The sequence below is a fragment of the Manihot esculenta genome, chromosome 5 (assembly GCF_001659605.2).
Source record: "Manihot esculenta cultivar AM560-2 chromosome 5, M.esculenta_v8, whole genome shotgun sequence".
In the NCBI taxonomy this organism is placed as follows: domain Eukaryota; kingdom Viridiplantae; phylum Streptophyta; class Magnoliopsida; order Malpighiales; family Euphorbiaceae; genus Manihot; species Manihot esculenta.
Window position 1 is genome coordinate 21,360,817 of NC_035165.2, and position 26,076 is coordinate 21,386,892.

Genomic DNA, 26,076 nt, shown 5'->3' on the forward strand with positions numbered 1-26,076 from the left:
AAAACCATCACATAAAACATGCAAAAGAAAGCTGGACAGGGCACTTTCGGCGGCAGGTTCGGCGGCCGAAACCCCACTCCAGAGACGAAACTCATGCATGTTCGGCGGCACCTTCGGCGGCCGAAGGTCTCGTCCAGAGACGAAACTCACACACTTTCGGCGGTCGAACTCCCTCTTTCGGCGGCCGAAAGGCTCTTTCTAAACCGAAAGCCTCGCTTTCGGGGGCAACCTTTGGCAGCCGAACTGCCTCCACAAAGGGTTCGGCGGCCGAACCTGGTTTTGCCCGAAGGACAGAACCCTGCTCTGTTTCATGCAAACTTTGCCCAAAAACCTACAAACATGCATAGCAACTACTCCCAACTAGCATATACACATATATATGCACAAAGGGGTCTAAAACTACCCTAAAACCCCAAACAAACATAGCACATAACACTTAAACATGCTTGAACACCACAAATCACCAAAAACCTCACCTAAACCTAAACATGCATACTACCCATACAAACTTCATAAAACCTTTCACAATCATCAAAGAAGCTCAGGATCTTCACTTACCTCTTAAAGAACTTGAGGACGAAGGATCCTAACGTGGAGATATGAAGAAAAGCTCTTCCAAAGCTCCAAGCTTCAAACTTTGGTTCTTTTGCTCAAAACCTTCAAAAGTCACCAAAACTCTTAAAACTATTGAAAGATTTGATGAAAATCATGGAAAACATGAAAGTCAACGTAGGAGAGGCTGAAACTCACCTCTGGCTGCAAGTGGAGGAGAAATAACCTCCTTCCACCGACCCTTGGCCCTTTTATAGGTGGCTGGCCAGACCACCTTCGGCAGCCGAACGTGAAGCCGCAACCATGCAATGTTCGGCGGCCGAAAGGGACCTTCGGCGGCCGAACCTTTGCATTTCTCCCTTGTTGCTTTTCTTTCAAAACTCAAGTCTTTTAACACTTCAAAACATGAAAACAAGTGAAAAGACTTTAGAAAACATAGGCATTACCCTTCTCGAGGGTTCCGACACCCGAGATTCCACCGGACTACAGGAATGCCGATGCCGGACTCGAGCCGGGTATTACATTCTCCCCCCCTTAAGAACATTCGTCCCCGAATGTCCCTAACACAACATAAACACATAGAAAAGGGGAAAACTAACCTTAAAACAGATATGGATATTGCTGGAGCATGGACTCCCGAGTCTCCCACGTACACTCTTCTAGGTTGTGGTGGTTCCACAGAACTTTCACCATTGGTATCTCCTTGTTTCTCAGCTTTCTGATCTGGGTGTCAAGGATCCGCACTGGCTGCTCTACATAGGTGAGATCACTTAAGATGTCCACCTCAGGTTCACTAAGAACCTTCTCTGGATCTGACACAAATTTTCTCAACATAGAAACATGGAATACCGGGTGAATTCTTTCCATAGAAGCCGGTAAATCTAGCTTATACGATACAGGCCCGATCTTCTGCAAGATCTCAAAGGGACCAATGTACCGTGGGGCCAGTTTACCCTTCTTTCCAAACCGAACCACTCCCTTCATCGGAGACACCTTAAGCAATACCATATCCCCCTCCTGGAACTCAATATGCTTCCTACGGATGTCTGCATAGCTTTTCTGTCTGCTTACAGCTGTTCTGATCCTTTCTCTGATAATCGGCACTACCTTGCTGGTTATCTCAACTAACTCTGGCCCTGCAAGAGTTTTCTCTCCTACCTCTTCCCAGCAAGCAGGTGTTCGGCACTTCCTTCCATACAAAGCTTCATAAGGAGCCATCCCTATGCTAGCATGATGGCTGTTGTTGTAGGCAAACTCCACCAGAGATAGATGCTGCCTCCAAGAACCGCCAAAGTCTAACACACACATTCTCAGCATATCTTCAATGGTCTGGATGGTTCTCTCTGACTGACCGTCTATCTGTGGATGGAAAGCAGTGCTGAAATCCAACCTTGTGCCCATTTCAGTTTGCAGACTCCGCCAAAACCTGGAGGTGAACTGAGGTCCTCGATCTGATACGATCGACACTGGAACTCCATGCAACCTTACTATCTCGTCTACATATACCTGCGCCAACTTGTCCACAGAGTAGTTACTCCTAACTGGAATGAAGTGAGCAGATTTAGTGAGTCTATCCACAATCACCCATATGGAGTCTAGTCTGTTAGACGTCGCCGGTAACCCCACTACAAAATCCATAGCGATGTTCTCCCATTTCCATTCTGGAATCGGCAGTGGGTTAAGCATTCCAGCCGGCTTTTGGTGCTCTAGCTTCACCCTTTGACATGTCTCGCAGGCTGACACAAACTGTGCCACTTCTCTCTTCATTGCTGGCCACCAATACACCCTTCTCAGATCTTGATACATCTTGGTGGCTCCCGGGTGAATGCTATACCGCGTATTATGAGCTTCCCTCATAATGTCGGCCTTCAAACTGCTATCATCTGGTACACATAACCTCTTACCGTGCCGAAGAATCCCCTCACCGTCAAATCTGAACTCTGCACTGTTACCAGACTGAACAGTCCTGGCAATCTTTACTAACTCGGGGTCTTCGTGCTGTTTCAGAGCCACTTGCTCTAGAAACACTGGTGTCACTCTCATCTGTGCGATCAAAGCACCTGTACCAGATAACTGCAACTGTAACCCTTCTTCCATGAGCTTATAGAAATCCTTCACCACCGGTCTTCTCTCTACTGCAATGTGGGATAAACTGCCAAGTGATTTTCGGCTTAAGGCATCAGCTACAACATTAGCCTTGCCCGGATGATACTGGATCGTACAATCATAATCACTGAGCAATTCGACCCACCGCCTCTGCCTCAAGTTTAACTCTCTCTGACTTAAGATGTGCTGCAGGCTCTTATGATCCGTATAGATCTCACATTTTACCTCATAGAGGTAATGCCTCCACATCTTAAGTGCAAAGATAACAGCTGCCATCTCAAGATCGTGTGTCGGGTAATTCAGCTCGTGCTTCTTCAGCTGTCTAGAAGCATAAGCTATCACTCGGTCACTCTGCATCAACACACAACCTAATCCCACTCGGGATGCATCACAGAACACTGTGAAATCTTCATCACTGATCGGCAGCGCTAACACCGGTGCTGAAGTTAACCGTCTCTTCAACTCTGCAAAACTGTCCTCACATTCCTCTGACCACACAAACTTTTGATTCTTTCTGGTCAGTCTGGTCATAGGAGCAGCTATCTTCGAGAAGTCCTGAACGAACCTCCGATAGTAGCCTGCCAAACCCAGAAAACTCTTGATCTCGGTCACTGTAGTGGGTGTAGGCCAGTTGGCTACTGCCTCTACCTTTTTGGGATCTACTGATATACCGTCCTCTGATACAACATGTCCCAAAAAGGAAATGCTCCTTAGCCAGAACTCGCACTTGGAGAACTTAGCATACAAGCTATGCTCTCTCAAGGTTTGCAGCACTATCCGCAGATGCTGGGCATGGTCCTCTGCATTCCTGGAGTACACCAAAATATCATCAATAAAGACGATCACAAAACGATCCAAGTACTCCCTGAAAACCCTGTTCATGAGATCCATGAATGCTGCAGGGGCGTTAGTCAACCCGAACGGCATCACAAGGAACTCATAATGCCCATATCTAGTTCGGAAAGCAGTCTTGGATACATCTCCTTCCCTGATCTTTAACTGGTGGTATCCGGATCTCAGATCTATTTTAGAAAAACAACCTGCTCCTGCTAGCTGGTCGAAGAGATCATCGATCCTGGGTAACGGATACTTATTTTTGATAGTGACTTTGTTCAACTGTCTGTAGTCGACACAAAGTCTAAGAGGTCCATCCTTCTTTCTGACAAATAATACTGGAACACCCCAGGGTGAGGTACTCGGGCGGATGAAACCCTTAGCTACCAAATCCTGTAACTGCTCTTTCAACTCTCGCAACTCTGCTGGTGCCATCCTGTAGGGAGGAATAGAGATCGGTCTGGCATTGGGCATCAACTCAATCTCGAACTCTATTTCCCTATCAGGTGGTAGTCCTGGAAGCTCTTCAGGAAACAAATCTGGGAAAGCTCGAACAACTGGTACTGAGGATGGTTCCCTAACCTGACTGTCTAGCTCTCTCACATAAGCTAGGAACCCCTGACACCCCTTCCTTAACATTCTACGAGCCTGGAGGGCTGATATCAAACCCCTAGGTGTCCCTCTCCTGTCTCCTCTGAAGACACACTCTGACCCATCCTGGTCTCTGACACTGACTACCTTGTCTCTACAGTTCAGAGTAGCATCATACGTAGATAACCAGTCCATCCCTAGAATGACATCAAAATCTGTCAACTCTAGAACCACCAGGTCAGCTGGAAGGTATCTACCCTCTATGCACACTGGACTGAACCGACAGACTGACTCTGCCAAAGATGGATCACATTTGGGTCCACTGACCCATAGAGGACACTCTAACTCAGACACTATCAGACCCAACCTCTCTGCAGCTCTAGAAGAAATGAAAGAGTGAGAAGCACCGGGGTCCATTAAAGCATACACCTCTGAACACCCAATGATGAGATTACCTGACACCACCGTGTTCGACGTGTCTGCCTCCTGCTGAGTCAGGGTGAAAATCCGTGCTGGGGCTGACGGACCTGCACCTCGGGAACCCATCCCTGATGAAGAGGCTGCCCCTCTTCCTCTTCCTCTGCCACTGCTTGGTGGAATGGCTGAAGCTACTGGCTGGACTACACTGCCCGTACTCATCTGCTGGGATGGTGCAACCAAAGTCGCCTGAGGACATTCTCGTGCATAATGTCCCTCCTGCCCACATCTATAGCAGGCTGTGGATCCCAACTGACAAGCTCCTCTATGCTGTTTGCCACACCTCTTGCACACTGGAAAATCTGCGCCGTAACTGGAGCCACTACTCATTCCCAGACCCGATTTAAGCCTGTTCCAAAACTTGCCTCTCTTTCCTCTGAATTTCTCCCATCTCTTCTTACTTGCACTTACTGTACTCTGCGAGGAGGAACCTGGTTTCACACCAGAAGACTGTGCCTTGACTACACTTTGACTTATAGCACTGGCCTCCATCTTTCTAGCAGCATCCACAATAGAGTGGAAACTTTCCTTCTCCGCATGAAGAATCAAAGAGAAATACCTGGGATGAAGCCTTGTGGCATATCTCTTTGCCTTCTTCTGATCTGCATCATATGCCTGACCGACATATGGCAACAATTCCAGGAACTTATCTGTATACTCATCAACGCTCATCTCCTCCGTCTGTCTCAACTGTTCAAACTCCACAACCTTTAGTTCCCTAGAACTGTCAGGAAAAGCCCATCCAGCAAATTCGTTGGCGAACTCTTCCCATGTCATACTCTCAAGTCTCGGGTCCACATAGTTCTTGAACCATTCTCTAGCTTTCTTACACTTTAACGTGAACCCTGCCATCTCAATGGCTCTACCATCATCTGCTCCCAACTCACTTGTTATCATTCTAACTGCACTGAGATACTCAAAGGGATCATCTCCTGTATTGAATTTAGGAGCATCCAACTTTAGGTACTCAGTCATCTTCACCTTACTTCCCCCTGAAGAACTGGGTTGCTGTACTTCCACAACAGGGGCTACTGGTTCAGGAGGTGGTGGTGGTGGAACTGGTTCCCTCACTTCAGGCTGTACTGGACTTGGATGAACATGTGGGGGTGGAGACATATGATATGGTGGATAAAAGGAAGGATAGGGCATATATGGCATGTAGGGTGGATATGGGGCAAAGCTGGAGTAATCCGACGTGCCTCCCATCGGATACTCTGGGCCCTGAGGAAAGGGTGGATAGCCAAACCCCGAGGCCTGAACGCCTCCCTGGGACTCCCCCATACCTTCTTCTGACCTTCCTACACCCATGCTTACATCTCTACTCTGATCCATCCCACCTCTTTCTTCTACTGACCTTCCCCCTCTGCTTACTCCTCTCCTGCTCTCGTCAGAAGACCTTCTAGGGTCTCGTGACGTTCCTTCCCTGCTTGACCTATGAGATCTTGCCCTTGGCAAGGCAGGTGGACGAGCAGCTGTACCCTCACTTACAGGTGGGACTCCAATCAATCTCGCGGATCGACGAGTTCCTCGCATCGTCACTCTCTGGAAAACAACATCACATAACACATCAGCAACACATCAAAAACATGTACATGCATAACTCATGGCATTGCACATCAGCATATAGCGACAGGACTGACATCCTCTCCTAGTGGACATGTTTTTCCTATGGTGCTTGACCTGCTAAACCGCTCTATGAGCCCAACTCTCACTCTATAGGTCCGACCATGTGAACCTAGGGCTCTGATACCAATCTGTAACAGCCCGGAAACCGAACTGCCACCGGCACTAGGATCCAGATCGACTTAAGGTCGCCGGGACCCGTAGTAAGCCTGCTATTCTGTCTGTATACCTGTGAAATCCCATACATGATCATACATTTGCTGTAAAACATAAAACTTTTCTTCATTCCAAGGCTTAACCTGTGCATGTACTCCCTCTGTGCTCTACTAATCCCTACTAGAGTTCCTCATGGCTCTAGGCGGATCAAACTCATAATGTTAAGCCTGGTTTTGCTCATAAACATACAACAATAAAGAAACATACATAAACTGATCATGTGACTCCACAAAGGGATTACAAGTTTTATAAGTCAAGCACTATTCTATACATTGTACATACACTGTACATATACATTATCTCTATACATTTACATGTCCACACTAGCTATGTCAATACTCTGTACTCTTCCTATACCCTGCTGAGTTCTCTCTGACCTCTGAACCTGCACAACTGGAGTTAGGGGAGAGGGATGAGCTACGATAGCCCAGTGAGTAGAATAGTAATAAAATAACAGGTGATAAAACATGTTCTCATGGAATGCAACACATAAGCACATCACCTCGGCCGGACGGATCAAAACTCCCTCTATCTCATCTGGGGTACCTGAGTACCATTTGCCTGGTCCCCGTAGGGCTGTTCCAGGTCTTTGTGTTGTGCCTGGTCCCCGTAGGGCTGTTCCAGGTCTTTCCTCTGAGAGCTAATGAATCCTCACGAAGTCCGTGCCGTCTCACATAAGCAATGTACAAGGAGTAGTGCCAAGTACAAGGATAAATGCAATGCATCATCTTTGTGTACACTAATGCACTCATCCTATAGCATATTCATGATGCATGAAGCATGATAAAATATTCAGTTCTCATATTAAAACATTAAGTTAAATTCCACTCACCTGGTTATCTCTGCACTGACTCTGCAGGTTCTAACACTGGACTCACTGCTGACCTCCCTGATTCCTCTGGTCCGTTCCTACACAGGTGGACTAAAATGAGGGACTAAACTCACTCAAGAACATCTCTAAGAAACTCCCCAAAACCCCTCTAAAAACCATCACATAAAACATGCAAAAGAAAGCTGGACAGGGCACTTTCGGCGGCAGGTTCGGCGGCCGAAACCCCACTCCAGAGACGAAACTCATGCATGTTCGGCGGCACCTTCGGCGGCCGAAGGTCTCGTCCAGAGACGAAACTCACACACTTTCGGCGGCCGAACTCCCTCTTTCGGCGGCCGAAAGGCTCTTTCTAAACCGAAAGCCTCGCTTTCGGGGGCAACCTTTGGCAGCCGAACTGCCTCCACAAAGGGTTCGGCGGCCGAACCTTCCTTCGGCGGCCGAACCTGGTTTTGCCCGAAGGACAGAACCCTGCTCTGTTTCATGCAAACTTTGCCCAAAAACCTACAAACATGCATAGCAACTACTCCCAACTAGCATATACACATATATATGCACAAAGGGGTCTAAAACTACCCTAAAACCCCAAACAAACATAGCACATAACACTTAAACATGCTTGAACACCACAAATCACCAAAAACCTCACCTAAACCTAAACATGCATACTACCCATACAAACTTCATAAAACCTTTCACAATCATCAAAGAAGCTCAGGATCTTCACTTACCTCTTAACGTGGAGATATGAAGAAAAGCTCTTCCAAAGCTCCAAGCTTCAAACTTTGGTTCTTTTGCTCAAAACCTTCAAAAGTCACCAAAACTCTTAAAACTATTGAAAGATTTGATGAAAATCATGGAAAACATGAAAGTCAACGTAGGAGAGGCTGAAACTCACCTCTGGCTGCAAGTGGAGGAGAAATAACCTCCTTCCACCGACCCTTGGCCCTTTTATAGGTGGCTGGCCAGACCACCTTCGGCAGCCGAACGTGAAGCCGCAACCATGCAATGTTCGGCGGCCGAAAGGGACCTTCGGCGGCCGAACCTTTGCATTTCTCCCTTGTTGCTTTTCTTTCAAAACTCAAGTCTTTTAACACTTCAAAACATGAAAACAAGTGAAAAGACTTTAGAAAACATAGGCATTACCCTTCTCGAGGGTTCCGACACCCGAGATTCCACCGGACTACAGGAATGCCGATGCCGGACTCGAGCCGGGTATTACATCGGCGGCCGAATCCCCCAAACAGAGCCGAACATGCAAAAACACTCGGGGGCAAGCTGTGGCAACCAAGTCACCCTGCAGGAGGTTCGGCGGCCGAATGAACTTTCGGCTGCCGAACCTGAGTTCATCCAGAACTCAGCTTCAACGGCAAACCATCTCCTCCTTCCCTTCAAGTTCTCCAAACATGCATATCTCACTTATTCAACACACATATACTCAAGTATATGTTCAAAGGGGTCCAAAACTAACTAATAACCCCAAAATACAAAACAAACATAACACATAACCATGTATACATGCCTAAAACATCAAACTATCATTAATAACCTAAGCATGCATCTCCCTCCTTTTAACCCCATAAAACCTTCTGAAAACATATAAACAGGTTCTCAATTATCACTTACCTCCTATAACAAGAAGATAACCACTCTGAATCCAAGGAAAACAGCTCAATCTCTCTTCAATCTCTCAAACTATCAAACACTTAGTTTTTTCTTCAAAACTGTCAAAACCTTTGAACACATACACTATTCTTCTGTATGAGCAGCTAAAACCACTTGCAGATGAGTCATGAAGGACGTGGGCTGCTTAATCTAAGGCTAACATCTGTCACAATACATGACTCAGCTGGCTGGCCACCTCAGCTTCGGCTGCCCAATCGCATGCAAAATCATGCAAACATTCGGGGGCCGAACTTGCACTTCGGAAGCCGAACCTTGGCCACTTTCGGCAGTCGAACTTACCTTCGGCGGCCGAACTTGGCTCATCTGCCTTGGTTCATTGCAACTCACAACTTAGTTCCATTTACCTTCAAAACATTTAAACACATCATAACACTTAGTACAACATAAATCCTACCCTTTTGTTTTATAGAATTCCGACACCCCGAATTCCACCGGACAACAGGAATTCCGGTGCCGGATTCTAGCCGGGTATTACAGAGCAGGAGGTCGGATAGAGTAAAGTCATGGTTATGTAATAGCTAGCAGTGGACCTGATTAAATTGTAATGTAATGTCTTATACAGTTATGATATGTAATGATGATGTATTGAGGTTTAGAAATTGTGCTTGACCGAGTTTGTATAGTAATCCCTTTTGATACATGATCTATAGAATGTTTTATGATGTTTATGTTCAACCAAGCTTAATTCATGTATGTTATGATACCCCATTGGAGCATTTGATGAGGGCTCTAGTGTGTGGTTTATGTTATGTTATGAGTATGCACAGGTTGAGCTTGGTTTATGGAAAGGAAAAATTTACAGGTTTTTTTGAGTGTGTATGATCATGTATGGGATTTGACAGGTTCACAGGTTATATGTCAGGCTTGCTACGGGTCCTTAAACCGATCTGGATCCTAGTGCCGGTAGCGGTCCAATTTTCGGGTCGTTACATTCACAGTACAAGTGGTGGAAGAAATTCTACTACAACATCATTCTGCCTAGAGGATCATGCCAAGCACACCACACCCCAGGGAAGTACTCAGTTTCTTTTGTTCTCTTCTCTCTTCTTCTCTTTTTCCTTCTTTCACATTAAGGACAACGCATAATTTAAGTGTGGGGGTGCATATAGCTTCTTTCCTCTTCCTCTCCCTTTTCCTTCTTCTTCTTCTTCTCTTCTTCTGCGATTTTCTCATGCTTTCAGATTGCAAAATTTTTTCTTTTTTCCTTTTAGTCTTAAGTTAATTTTAATTTGTTTATGCTTTCAATAAAACACACACAACCACAACCTTCTTCTTCTTTTTGTTTTGCTCTACTCAAACTTATGAACTATGTTGGATAAGTCTTTCTTTCCATGACCCCATTGATGTGAAAACTCTTTAAACTTGTGTTGAATCAATTGCAGTGAGTTATATTCATGTTTGAGAATTGCCTTTTGAATTGAATCTTTGAGTCTGCCATGGTGAAAAATGTATTGATGACCCTCAATTGATTGAGAATAAATTAAAGTTGTGTGAATGAACTTAATGTGACTTGATTTAGCAATTGGTGTTGATTTGCCCAAATCATTGAGAGAAAGAAAATTCAGCAAAGGCAAAGCCCTCAAAAGCACAATTATGATAAAAAAGACTATGAAAAGAGCTAGTAGCCACTTGGAAAGGTGATCAACTGAGTAACTGGGGGTGGGCATCACAAATATGTACCTTCACGTCAAAAGGTTGGTGATCTTTTCAAGCAAAATCAAAGTGCAAAAAGCCTGAATAAAGTACTTCAAGGTAAGGGCAAGTCAATCCAAAAGCTAGGAAAAAGTCTTAACATAATGTGCATGTCTCTCTTGAGGAAAACAAATCCTAGCCATGGTAAGCAAAAGGGAAACAAGGAAAGGAGGTAAGTAATCTTCATGCATATATTCTTCACTGCAATGCTTCAAAATAAGTGTCTAGAGTATGAGCTTAAGTGGTAATAAGGATCTAGAGCAAAGAGAACTTATTTGACTATGTTTATTTGCTTGAGGACAAGCACAAGCTTAAGTGTGGGGGTATTTGATAGACCATAAATTAGCCCATATTATCATGATATTCTTGATGTCTATTTACATCTTTTCTACCTAATCTTGTGGTTTTAATCATGTTTTGCAGATATTAGGTGAAAAGGGACATTCAAGAGAAAATGCTCTTAAAAACGCTCAAAAGTGCAAAATCTGGAAAAGCCACCTTCGGCAGCACCTTCGGCGGCCGAAAGCCCAGTCCAGAGACGAAACTGCCCCACCTTCGGCGGCACCTTCGGTCGCCGAACATTGGCTCCAGAGACGAAAGTCGGCCTCCTTCGACCGCCGAACCCCAACCTTCGGCCGCCGAACCTTCAGAACATAGCCGAAAGTCCAGCCTCCGAAACTCAACTTAGGCAGCCGAAAACGCGCTCTATTACACTCTTTCCTTATTCAAGAAGCCATATCCCAAGTTGCCATATTTGAGGAGCCAAATAAGGGAAATATCTTGAGATCCAAATCTTCAAGATTCACATTCAAATATTGGATTTCAAGATCAAGCTTATTAAGGAAGCCAAATCCAAAGATCACATGTTTCCCACTTCATTCAAGTTTCCAAAGAAGGCTCCACCTTCCTCATTAGTGCATGGGCAATCCCTTGGACTTAATGTACAACATCTTGAGGATCTTGGACAGCTATGAAAATACCAAAGTGCCCCCACTTGCCTTCTATCACATGTGACTCATTTTTGCCTTCACTCATGCACAAACAAGGCACATGCAACACCAAGGGCACTTTGGACAGCCTCTAAAAGACTCATGGACTGCCACCAAACCCTAAGGAGCCTCTCAAGATCTATTTAAAGGCTTCAAGAAGACAAGAAGAGAGATTTTTGAATCTCCCAACCTCTCTAAGGTTTGGCCGCCGCTCCTCCACCACTTTCGCCACCACCGGTTCTTCATCTTTTTTTCTTCTTTTCTTTTATTTTCTGTTTTGGTTCAGCCATGAGTGGCTGAAACCCTTCTCTCTAGTTGAAGTTTGGTTGAAACTAAGGTTGTTTAATGGGTTGTGAGATCTGAACAGAAACTATTGTCTTTGATTTTATTCAATATTCATGCAATTGTGCTTTGATTCCAAGATTGCTTTGTTGTTTTGATCAAATTGGCCACTTGATTCTTGATTGCAAAGTTAATTGATTGTTGGATTAGGATATTTGTTAGTCCGTAATTGCTGAAAATATTCTGTCCATAGAACACTTGGTGTAAAAATCCAAGGAATTGCATGATCTAACATCATCTCATGCGTTTGAGTAGTTAGGGTTTGGATCTTTCTTGTTCTTCATGCAATTGGCAATTGTTTTGATGCCTATGGCCCAAGGACGTTCCTTGGCAATTTGTTGATTAGTAATTGGTTAGAGGACGTTCCCTAATCAATTTTTTCATAAGGAAAGACATGGTGGTGAGAAGCGTCTTCCACCCCCATAACCAACCTATTGAATCAATCAAGATAACCTTGTTTTAATGATCAATCCAAACAACCAAAGTGGATCCATATCTTCAACTAGACTTTTCTCTTATTGATTTCTCTCCTATTTTAGATTACTTGCTGTTTTAATTGCTTTCAATAGTTGTTAATCAAATCATCTCAAAACCCCTTTTTTACTTTCCTCGCACTTGTTTCTATTTCTCTTTGATTACTTGCTTTCACTTGTGCTTTCAATTAGTTCTATTGGTCTTGTTTGTGATAAATAAATAGGTAATCAATTCTCTGTGGATACAATCCTTCACCACTATCTGCAAGTTGTGAATTGTAGGTAACCAAGAAGGTTATTTTTTACCGGCTTCGACAACCGCTCCTGTCAAAAATTGGCGCCGTTGCCGGGGAATTGATTTTACTTGTTTGTTTATTTTTGTTTTCATGACCAGGTCTGAACATAGGGACACTCTGCCCTTTGGTCCAGAAATTGAACACACCATCAGAAGGCTAGGAAAGCAAGCCTCAAACGCAGAACCTTCTGCCCAACATTCGGCCGCCGAACCCAACCCATCTTCGGCCGCCGAAAGTCCTTCACTCCAGCAACCAAATTTTGCACCAATGGCAGAGCCTCAAGCACCAGCTGCTGCCCATAATGGACATGCTATCCAAGGCCAGATAATTCAAGAGAATCAAGCTCCAGAGACGAAAGTCGGCCTCCTTCGGCCGCCGAACCCTAACCTTCGGCCCCCGAACCTTCAGAACATAGCCGAAAGTCCAGCCTCCGAAACTCAACTTAGGCAGCCGAAAATGCGCTCTATTGCACTCTTTCCTTATTCAAGAAGCCATATCCCAAGCTGCCATATTTGAGGAGCCAAATAAGGGAAATATCTTGAGATCCAAAACTTCAAGATTCACATTCAAATATTGGATTTCAAGATCAAGCTTATTAAGGAAGCCAAATCCAAAGATCACATGTTTCTCACTTCATTCAAGTTTCCAAAGAAGGCTCCACCTTCCTCATTAGTGCATGGGCAAACTCTTGGACTTAATGTACAACATCTTGAGGATCTTGGACAGCTATGAAAAGACCAAAGTGCCCCCACTTGCCTTCTATCACATGTGACTCGTTTTTGCCTTCACTCATGCACAAACAAGGCACATGCAACACCAAGGGCACTTTGGACAGCCTCTAAAAGACTCATGGACTGCCACCAAACCCTAAGGAGCCTCTCAAGATCTATTTAAAGGCTTCAAGAAGACAAGAAGAGAGATTTTGATCCACCATCTTCTCCAAGAATCGGCAAGGCTCTCCAAGCCTCTCTCTCCACCTTAGTTCTTCATCTTTTGCTTTCTTTTCTTTTATTTTTCTGTTTGGTTCAGCCATGAGTGGCTGAAACCTTCTCTCTAGTTGAAGTTTGGTTGAAACTAAGGTTGTTTAATGGGTTGTGATATCTGAACAGAAACTATTGTTTTTGATTTTATTCAATATTCATGCAATTGTGCTTTGATTCCAATATTGCTTTGTTGTTTTGATCAAATTGGCCACTTGATTCTTGATTGCAAAGTTAATTGATTGTTGGATTAGGATATTTGTTAGTTCGTAATTGCTGGAAATATTCTATCCATAGAACACTTGGTGTAAAAATCCAAGGAATTGCATGATCTAACATCATCTCATGTGTTTGAGTAGTTAGGGTTTGGATCTTTCTTGTTCTTCATGTAATTGGCAATTGTTTTGATGCCTATGGCCCAAGGATGTTCCTTGGCAATTTGTTGATTAGTAATTGGTTAGAGGACGTTCCCTAATCAATTTGTTCATAAGGAAAGACATGGTGGTGAGAAGCGTCTTCCACCCCCATAACCAACCTATTGAATCAATCAAGATAACCTTGTTTCAATGATCAACCCAAACAACCAAAGTGGATCCATATCTTCAACTAGACTTTTCTCTTATTGATTTCTCTCCTATTTTAGATTACTTGCTGTTTTAATTGCTTTCAATAGTTGTTAATCAAATCATCTCAAAACCCCTTTTTTACTTTCCTCGCACTTGTTTCTATTTCTCTTTGATTACTTGCTTTCACTTGTGCTTTCAACTAGAAAGAGGGTTTCAGCCACTCATGGCTGAACCAAACAGAAAATAAAAGAAAAGAAGAAGAAAGAAGAAGAACTAGAGTGTGGAGAGAGAGCCTTGGAGAGGCTGCCGATTCTTGAAGAAGAGGTGGAACCAAATCTATCTTCTTGTCTTCTTGAAGCCTTTAAATATGTCTTGAGAGGCTGCCTAGGGTTTCATGGAAGTCCAGGAGACTTTTAGAGGCTGTCCAAAGTGTCCTTGGTGTTGCATGTGCCTTGTTTGTGCATGAGTGAAGGCAAAAACAAGTCACATGTGATAGAAGGCAAGTGGGGGCACTTTGGTCTTTTCATAGCTGTCCAAGATCCTCAAGATGCTGTACATTAAGTCTAAGAGATTGCCCATGCACTAATGAGGAAGGTGGAGCCTCCTTTTGAATTTTGAATGTGCATGATACTAAGTGGGAAACATGTGATCTTGGGATTTGGCTTCTTAATAAGCTTGATCTTGAAATCCAATATTTGAATGTGAATCTTGAAGATTTGGATCTCAAAATACTTCCCTTGTTTGGCTCCTCAAATATGGCAACTTGGGATATAGCTTCTTGAATAAGGAAAGTGTGCATTGGAGTGCATTTTCGGCTGCCTAAAGTGAATTTCGGAGGCTGGACTTTCGGCTCTGGACACAAGGTTCGGCGGCGGAAGGTTGCCGCCGAAGGTGGTCGACTTTCATCTCTAGAGTCCGCTTTCGGCCGCCGAAGGTGACTGATTTTTGGCTTCCGAAAGTTGCCTCCGAAGGTTGCTTCTCTAGTTTTGGCTTCTTTTGGCATTTTTAAGAGCATTTTCTCCAAATTGTTTCTTCACACCTAATACTTGCAAAACATGATTAAAACCACAAAATTAGGTAGAATAGGTGCAAACAAATATCAATAAGATCATGAAAATATGGGCTAAAATATGCTCTATCAAATACGCCCACACTTAAGCTTTTGTTTGTCCTCAAGCAAATAAACATAGTCAAATAAGCTTCCCTTTGCTCTAGATCCTTATTTCCACTCAAGCTCATACTCAAGACACCTATTTTGAATCATTGCAGTGAAGAATATATGCATGAAGATTACTTACCTCCTTTCCTTGTTTCCCTTTGCTTACCATGGCTAGGATTTGTTTTCCTCAAGAGAGACATGCACATTGTGTTAAGACTTTTTCTAGCTTTTGGATTGACTTGCCCTTACCTTGAAGTACTTTATTCAGGCTTTTTGCACTTTGATTTTGCTTGAAAAGGTCACCAACCTTTTGACGTGAAGGTACATATTTGTGATACCCACCCCCAGTTACTCAGTTGATCACCTTTCCAAGTGGCTACTAGCTCTTTTCATAGTCTTTTTGACCATTGGAACATTTTATTGTTTTGTGCTTTTGAGGGCTTTGCCTTTGCTAAATTTTCTTTCTCTCAATGATTTGGGCAAATCAACACCAATTACTAAATCAAGTCATATTAAGTTCATTCACACAACTTTGATTTATTCTCAATCAATTGAGGGTCATCAATACATTTTTCACCATGGCAAACTCAAAGATTCAATTTTAAAAGGTAATTCTCAAACATGAATACAACTCACTGCAATTGATTCAACATAAGTTTAAAGAGTTTTCACATCAATGGGGTCATGGAAAGAAAGACTTATCCAACATAGTTCATCAGTTTGAGTGGAGCAAAACAAAAAGAAGAAGAAGAAGGTTGTGGTTGTGTGTGTTTTATTGAAAGCATAAACGAATTAAAATTTAACTGTGGCTAATTAACTTAAGACTGAAAGGAAAAAGAAAAAAATTTTGCAATCTGAAAGCATGAGAAATCGAAGAAAAGAAGGGGAGAAGAAGAAGGAAAAGGGAGAAGAAGAAGAAAGAAGCTATATGCACCCCCACACTTAAATTATGCATTGTCCTCAATGTAAAAGAAGAGAGAAGAGGAGAAGAGAAGAGAGAAGAGAACAAAAGAAACTTAGTACTTCCCTGGGGTGTGGTGTACATGGCGCAATTCACTTTATGCAGAATGAGTGACGAACAGATGTTCGTCTGGAAAATCTTCTTTGACTGGGCATGGTGCAGAGCTGGAGGGAAGTCGGCTGAGGTGGTCTGCCACAAGGTTTTCTTTGCCCTTCTTGTCTCTTATCTCAATATCAAATTCTTGTAGAAGTAGAATCCACCTAATGAGCTTTGGTTTTGCTTCTTTTTTCTTGATCAAGTATCGCAAGGCTGCATGGTCAGAATAGACGACGACTTTGGTTCCCAATAGATATGGTCTGAACTTCTCCAAAGCAAATACAACTGCCAAGAGTTCTTTTTCAGTTGTTGTGTAGTTGCTTTGTGCAGCATCAAGTGTGCGAGAGGCATAGTGAATGACATGGGGTGAGTTTCCCACACGTTGCCCCAAGACTGCTCCTACTGCATAATTGCTTGCATCACACATAATTTCAAATGGCAAGTTCCAGTCAGGTCCTTGAATAATTGGGGCAGTCACAAGCAATTCTTTAATCAAATTAAATGCCTTTTTGCAATCTTTATCAAAATCAAATGTTACATCTTGTTGGAGCAATCTGCATAATGGCAAAGTAATTTTTGAGAAGTCTTTGATGAATCTTCTATAGAATCCTGCATGGCCAAGGAATGAGCGTATGTCTCTAACATTTGTGGGGTAGGGCAGATTTTTTATGGTATCCACCTTAGCTTTGTCCACTTTAATGCCCTTGGCTGAAACAACATGACCTAAGACCATACCTTGGTTAACCATAAAATGACATTTTTCATAATTAAGCACAAGGTTAGTCTCAATGCATCTTTGTAAGATCTTTTCTAAGTTGGAAAGGCATTCATCAAAAGAGTTTCCATGAACTGTGAAGTCATCCATAAATACCTCAATTGTCTTACCCACATAGTTAGAAAATATGCTCATCATGCATCATTGAAAAGTGGCAGGTGCATTGCATAGTCCAAATGGCATTCTCCTAAAGGCGAAAGTGCCAAAAGGACAAGTGAAGGTAGTCTTCTCTTGATCTTCTGGAGCAACTGGAATCTGGTAGAAACCTGAATATCCATCAAGACAACAATAGTGAGTTTTACCTGCAAGCCTTTCTAGCATCTGATCAATGAAAGGAAGTGGGAAGTGATCTTTTCTCGTTGCAGCATTGAGCTTCCTATAGTCCATGCATACCCTCCATCCATTTTGAACTCTAGTGGGTACAAGTTCCCCTTTAACATTTGGAACAATGGTAATTCCAGTTTTCTTTGGAACTACATGTACAGGGCTCACCCATTTGCTATCAGAGATTGGGTAGATGATTCCTGCATCAAGGAGTTTGACTATTTTTTTCTTTACCACTTCCATCATGGGTGGATTCAATCTCCTTTGAGCATCTCTGACAGGTTTGCATTCATCCTCCATGTGAATTCTATGCATGCATATGGAAGGAGAGATACCTTTTATGTCATCAATGGTCCATCCTATGGCTCCCTTGTGTTTCTGTAGTACCTTTAAGAGGCTTGCTTCTTCATGTTGGTTTAATTCATTGGACACTATGACCGAAAGTGTCTTGTTGGCTCCCAAGTACATGTATTTTAGATGATCTGGGAGAGGCTTCAGATCAGAAGGTTGTTGCAGAGGAGTTTCTGAGGAGCTTGCTTGTGATGGAGGTTGTTGTGAGAGATTCGGCGGCCGAAAAGATTCTGGGTTCGGCGGCCGAAGTTTCGTGGTGTGCGGAGTAAGCTGTGGCGATGGATTTGGCTTCCGCAGGTCAGTCAAGTTCGGCGACCGAAAGGTGTTTGGCGGCCGAAGTTCGTCTTCCTTTTGCGCAGTGACTTTCGGGAGCGGTGCAACAGGATTCGGATTCCGAAGGTCAGTAGGGTTCGGTGGCCGAAAGGTGTCTATGTTCGGAGGCCGAATGTCTTCTCTCTGCGCAACCTCAATCTGCTGAATGCTGCAGATGGTTTCTTTCAGTTTTTGGCTTTCAATCCTGCAAAGATCATCATTTAAAACACAATCTTGATTCTCATTAAACACATCTTGGCTCAAACAGTCAATAATATCAAGACCATAAACAGGGGTCATGTCATGTGGGTATTTCATAGCATCATAAACATTGTACTTGATTACTTCCCCTTCAAACTCCATGGTAAGAGTACCGTAATGCACATCAATTTTAGTTCTAGCAGTACTCAAGAAGGGACGTCCAAGAAGAATGTCAGAACTAGTATTGCAACTATCTTCCTTAGTATCAATCACATAAAAATCAGCAGGAAAGACAAGTTCATCTACTTGGACTAACACATCTTCTAGAACACCTATGGGGTATACCACAGATCTATCAGCCAATTGTATCACAACTCTTGTTTCCTTGAGTGCACATGCATTGAGAGATTTATAGATGGAGAGAGGCATGACATTGATAGATGCACCAAGATCACACATGGCTTTCTTGATACCAACATTCCCAATTTTGCAAGAGATAGCAAACATACCTTTGTCCTTGCATTTAGTAGGGAGTTCTCTTTTAATAACAGCAGTAACTACCTCACCTACACTTACTTTCTCTCTTTCAGCTAGCTTTCTTCTGTTGGTGCACAACTCTTTTAGAAATTTTGTGTACCTTGGAATCTGCTTGACAGCATCTAGCAGTGGTATGTTGATCTCCACTTTTTTGAAGGTCTCAAGGATCTCCTTTTCTTCTTTTTCTTTTTGAGTTCTTTCAAATCTTGTTGGAAAAGGAGGTGGGATGTGAAAACTTACCTTCGGGTCAGCTCTTTGCACAGGAGGTGGTGCAGAATGCGATGAAGAGGCTTCAGATTGCCTTGGATGTTGTGCAGAGGGTATCTCAGATGATGCATGCTTTGGTTCAACTTGCTTTTCCTCCTCAAATCTTGCATCTTGAAGCTCTTTCCCACTTCTCAAAGTAATGGCACTTACATTTTGTTTGGGATTTGCCTCAGTCTGGGATGGCAACTTTCCTTGAGCTTCAATCTGTTTATGGAGGTGGCCATTTGTCCCATCTGTTGTTGTATCATTTGCAAGGTCTTCACTACCTCATTCATAGTGTTATTGTCCATTGGAGGTGCTGGTTGGACTTGGCTTCTTTGGTAACCTTGGTGATTCTGATCAGTGTTGCCCTTTCCATAGCTGAAATTGGGATGGTCTCTCCAACCTGGATTATAGGTGTTGGAGTATGGATCATATCTAGGCTGGTTGTTGTACCTCCCAATGGCGTTGGCTTGATGATGGTCTTCTTGGAGTGTGGGACATTGATCAGTTGGGTGTCCCACACAAACAAATTCCACATGGCCTAGGTGGCTAGGGTGCTTGAATCTGTTGTACCACATCCACCACAGCATTTTTTATAACAGATGTTAGTTCAGACATAGTAGGAAAATTTACCTCATTGGCCCTTTGTAGTTGCCTCTCTTCTCCATATTGCCTAGATGAGGCTGCAAGAGTGGAGATTAATTCTCTCATTCGTCTAGGTGTTTTGTCTTCAATGGAGCCTCCACAGGTTACATAAATGAATTTTCTCTCTGAGGGAGATAATCCTCCATAGAAGAATTGTATAAGGGCCTTGTCTGACATGTCATGTTGAGGGCATTCTGTGCAAAGTCTTTCAAACCCTTCCCAATAATCATATAGGTCCTCAGATGGTTTTTGCTTTATGCTTGTAATTTCTCTTATTATGCCAATTGATTTATGAGTTGGGAAGTATTTATTCAAAAAGGTTCTGACCATATCATCCCAAGAAGTAATAGATCCAGGTGGCAAGTAAAATAACCAATCTTTAGCAAAGTCATCCAATGAAAAGGGGAAGGCTCTCAACTTAATTTGGTCTTCAGAGATACCTTGAGGTTTCATAGATGAACAGATTATATTGAATGCTTTTAAGTGCTTGTGTGGATTTTCATTTTCTCTACCTCTAAACTTAGGGAGAATGTTTATCAAACCTGTCTTCAGTTCAAAAGGAACTGTCAGAGGTGGGTAGGTAATGCAAAGTGGGGCATAATCACCTACAGGAATTGCCAATTCTCCCATGGTCCTTTCTCTTTGTTCTTAGGGCCTAATTGCTGGATTTTCTTGAACCATTTGGCCTTGGAAAGCATGTCCATCATGGGCAGCAACTGGTGCTTGAAGTTCTGCCATTGGTGCAGAATTCGATTGCTGGAGTGAAGAACTTTCGGCGACCGAAGATGGGTTGGGTTCGGCGGCCGAATGTTGGGCAGATTGCTTTACGGCTTTCTTTCCAAGTCTTCTGAGAGTGCATTCAATTTCTGGATCAAAGGGTAGTGTGTCCCTGCATTCAGATCTGGTCATGAAAGAAAATAAACAAGTGATATCAACTCCACGGCAACGGCGCCAATTTTTGACAGGAGCGGTTGTCGAAGCCGGTCAAAAATAACCTTCTTGGTTACCTACAATTTACAACTGTAGACAGTGGTGAAGGATCGAATCCACAGAGGATTGATTACCTATTTATTTATCTCAATCAAGACCAATAGAACTAATTGAAGGCACAAGTGAAAGCAAGTGATCAAAGAGAAATAGGAACTAGTGCAATAAAAGTAAAAAGGGGGGTTTTGAGATTGATTTGTCTAACAACTATTGAAAGCAATTAAAACAGCAAGTAATTAAAATAAAACAAGAAATCAATATGAGAAAAGTCTAGTTGAAGATATGGATCCACTTTGGTTGTTTGGGTTGATCATTGAAACATGGTTATCTTGATTGATTCAATAGGTTGGTTATGGGGGTGGAAGACGCTTCTCACCACCATGTCTTTCCTTAAGAACAAACTGATTAGGGAACGTCCTCTAACCAATTACTAATCAACAAATTGCCAAGGAATGTCCTTGGGCCAAAGGCATCAAAACAATTGCCAATTGCATGAAGAACAATAAAGATCCAAACCCTAACTACTCAAACGCATGAGATGATGTTAGATCATGCAATTCCTTGGATTTTTACACCAAGTGTTCTATGGACAGAATATTTCCAGCAATTACGGACTAACAAATATCCTAATCCAACAATCAATTAACTTTGCAATTAAGAGTCAAGTGGCCAATTTAATCAAAACAACAAAGCAATCTTGGAATCAAAGCACAATTGCATGAATATTGAATAAAATCAAAGACAAAAGTTTCTGTTCAGATATCACAACCCTTTAAACAACCTTAGTTTCAACCAAACTTCAACTAGAAAGAGGGTTTCAGCCACTCATGGCTGAACCAAACAGAAAATAAAAGAAAAGAGGAAGAAAGATGAAGAACTAGAGTGTGGAGAGAGAGCCTTGGAGAGGCTGCTGATTCTTGGAGAAGAGGTGGAACCAAATCTGTCTTCTTGTCTTCTTGAAGCCTTTAAATATGTCTTGAGAGGCTGCCTAGGGTTTCATGGAAGTCCAGGAGACTTTTAGAGGCTGTTCAAAGTGTCCTTGGTGTTGCATGTGCCTTGTTTGTGCATGAGTGAAGGCAAAAACGAGTCACATGTGATAGAAGGCAAGTGGGGGCACTTTGGTCTTTTCATAGCTGTCCAAGATCCTCAAGATGCTGTACATTAAGTCCAAGAGATTGCCCATGCACTAATGAGGAAGGTGGAGCCTCCTTTTGAATTTTGAATGTGCATGATACTAAGTGGGAAACATGTGATCTTGGGATTTGGCTTTCTTAATAAGCTTGATCTTGAAATCCAATATTTGAATGTGAATCTTGAAGATTTGGATCTCAAAATACTTCCCTTGTTTGGCTCCTCAAATATGGCAACTTGGGATATGGCTTCTTGAATAAGGAAAGTGTGCATTGGAGTGCATTTTCGGCTGCCTAAAGTGAGTTTCAGAGGCTGGACTTTCGGCTCTGGACACAAGGTTCGGCGGCCGAAGGTTGCCGCCGAAGGTGGTCGACTTTCGTCTTTGGAGTCCTCTTTCGGCTGCCGAAGGTTGCCGCCGAAGGTGACTGATTTTTGGCTTCCGAAAGTTGCCTCCGAAGGTTGCTTCTCTAGTTTTGGCTTCTTTTGGCATTTTTAAGAGCATTTTCTCCAAATTTTTTCTTCACACCTAATACTTGCAAAATATGATTAAAACCACAAAATTAGGTAGAATAGGTGCAAACAAACATCAATAAGATCATGAAAATATGGGCTAAAATATGTTCTATCAATGAGCTTGTGAAACACTTTCACCACTGGTCTTCTCTCTGCCGTGATATGGGATAGACTAGCAAGTGATTTCCGGCTTAAGGCGTCTGCCACAACATTCGCCTTACCCGGATGGTACTGAATCTTGCAATCATAGTCACTAAGCAGTTCTACCCATCTTCTCTGTCTCAACTTCAACTCTCTCTGACTCAGGATGTACTGTAGGCTTTTATGATCTGTGAAGATCTCACATTTAACCCCATAAAGGTAATGCCTCCACATCTTGAGTGCAAAGATCACAGCTGCCATCTCCAGGTCATGTGTAGGATAATTCAACTCATGCTTTTTCAGCTGCCTAGAAGCATAAGCAATTACCCTTTCATTCTGCATCAACACACAACCTAGTCCCACACGGGACGCATCACAATACACTGTGAAGTCTTCATTACTAGTAGGCAGAGCTAACACCGGTGCCGACGTCAACCTTTTCTTCAGCTCTTCAAAGCTCTCCTCACACTGGTCAGTCCACACAAACCTCTGATTCTTCTTAGTCAGTCGGGTCATAGGAGCTGCAATCTTAGAGAAGTCCTGAACGACCCTCCTGTAGTAACCTGCCAAACCCAAAAAGCTCTTGATCTCTGTTACTGTAGTGGGTCTAGGCCAGTTAGCTACGGCTTCTATCTTCTTGGGGTCCACTTCAATTCCATTTTCTGATACAACATGCCCCAAGAAAGAAATGCTCCTCAACCAGAACTCACACTTGGAGAACTTGGCATACAAGCCGTGTTCCCTCAAGGTCTGCAAGACTAACCTCAGATGATGGGCATGCTCCTCTGCATTCCTGGAATACACTAAGATATCATCTATGAAGACAATAACGAAGTGATCCAGATACTGACTGAAAACTTTGTTCATGAGGTCCATGAATGCTGCAGGGGCATTGGTCAACCCAAACGGCATCACAAGGAACTCATAGTGCCCATATCTGGTTCTGAACGCCGTCTTCGGCACGTCCTCTTCTCTTTTTCTCAGCTAATAGTACCCGGATCTCAAATCTATCTTAGAGAAACAACCTGCTCCTACTAGCTGGTCGAATAGATCATCAATCCTAGGCAACGAGTACTTATTCTTGGTAGTGACTTTGTTCAACTGCCTATAGTCGATACAAAGTCTAAGGGATCCATCCTTCTTTTTCACAAACAAAACTGGTGCACCCCAAGGTGAGGTACTCGGTCGGATGAAGCCCTTATCTACCAGCTCTTGCAACTTTTCTTTCAATTCTCTCAACTCTGCTGGTGCCATCCTGTAGGAAGGGATAGAGATCGGTCTGGTTCCAGGCATCAACTCTATTTCGAACTCTATCTCCCTAGCAGGTGGTAAACCTGGCAGCTTGTTTGGGAAAATATCTAAAAACTCTCTGACCACGGGTATTGAGGAGGGCTCTCTAACATGACTATCCAGCTCTCTCACATGAGCTAGAAAACCCTGACAACCCCTCCTGAGCAACCTACGAGCCTGTAGGGCTGATATCAAACCTCTAGGTGTACCCCTCCTGTCTCCTCTGAAGACAACCTCTGACCCATCCTGACCTCTGAACCTCACTACCTTGTCTCTGCAGTCCAAGGTAGCACCATGGGTAGATAGCCAATCCATCCCTAGAATGACATCAAAATCCGTCAAATCTAGAATCACAAGGTCGGCTGGAAGGCATCTACTCTGCACAAACACTGGACAAAACCGGCAGACTGACTCTGCCACTGACGGGTCACACTTGGGTCCACTGACCCATAGGGGACACTCTAATCCAAAGACCATCAAACCCAACCTCTCAACGGCGCTCGGAGCAACAAAAGAATGAGATGCACCAGGTTCCATTAAGGCATAAACATCTGAACAACCAATGATGAGATTACCTGACACCATGGTGTTTGATGCATTTGCCTCCTGCTGTGTCATAGTGAAGATCCGTGCTGGAGCTGATGGACCTTCACCCCTGAAACCCGCTGAAGAAGAGGCTGCCTCTCTCCCTCTGCCTCTGTAAATGGCCTGAGTCGAGGCTGGAGCTACTGGCTGAGCCACACTGCCAGAGGCTGTCTGCTGGGACTGTGCCAAATAAGCTGCTCTAGGACATTCCCGTGCCATGTGTCCCTCCTGCCCACATCTGAAGCAGGCTGTCGTCCCAAACCGACATACTCCCTTGTGCGGCTTCCCACACTTCATACAAACTGCATTGTCTACACCTGAGCTCGAGCCACCTCCTAATCCCAGACCTGACTTTATCTTATTCCAGAACTTGTTCTTCTTTGACTTCTTAGTGGTATTAGCCCACCTCTTACTGCCTGGTGCTGCTGAACTCAAAGAAGAAGAGTCCAACTTTCCCCCACCTGGGGTCTTCGAACCAGAAGACTGTGCCACTGACTGCTTAATTTTTCCTTCGATTATTGCACTAGCCTCCATTCTCTGGGCCATATCTACTATGGCATGGAAACTCTCCCTCTCTACTGACTAGATCAAGGAGGAATACCTGGAATGGAGCCTCATGATATACCTCCTAGCCTTCTTCTGATCTGTGTCCAGATTTTGCCCTGCAAACGGCAACAGCTCCAAGAACCTATCTGTGTACTCATCTACACTCATCTCCTCCATCAGCCTTAGCTGCTCAAACTAAATCATCTTCAACTCCCTTGAACTATCAGGGAAAGCCCATACTGCAAACTCATTAGCAAACTCCTCCCATGATAGGCTATCCAACCTCGGGTTCACATAGTTTTTAAACCACTCTCGGGCCTTCTTGCACTTCAGTGTGAACCCAGCCATCTGAATGGCTCTACTGTCATTTGCCCCTAACTCATCTGTTATCATCTTGACCGTCCTGAGGTACTCAAACAGATCATCACCTGTTTCATACTTAGGAGCATCCAACTTCAAGTAGTCAGTCATCTTGACCTTGCTCCCTCCAGATGAGCTAGGTTTAGGTGCTTGGACTTCTAGGACTACAGGTTCAGCTGGGGGTGGAGGAGGAGCAACATTCCCTGGATTAGAGTTTGTTGTACCTGGATGAAAGGATGGGGGTGGGTACATAGGGTACTGTGAGTATGGTGGATAGAAAGGTGAGTATGGCATGTAAGGAGGATAAGGGTTAAACCTGGGGTAATCCGATGTACCTCCCATCGAATACCCGAGATTTTGTGAAAAGGGTGGGTATTGGGGTGGTTGAAAAAACCCCGAGGCCTGAGTGCCTCCCTGAGACTCTCCCATGCCCTCTTCCGACATGCTCACACCAAGACTGCCATCCCTCCTCTGATCCACATCCATATCATCCCCCACATCTTCTGACACTCCACTTTGAACTGTTCCCCTTCTTCTTACATCAAAAGACCTTCTAGGGTCCCTTGACGCTCTCTCCCTACTAGATCTGTAGGACATTGCCCTAGGCAATGCAGGAGGACGGGCATCTGTGCCCTCATCCTGAGATAGTACTCCAGTCAAT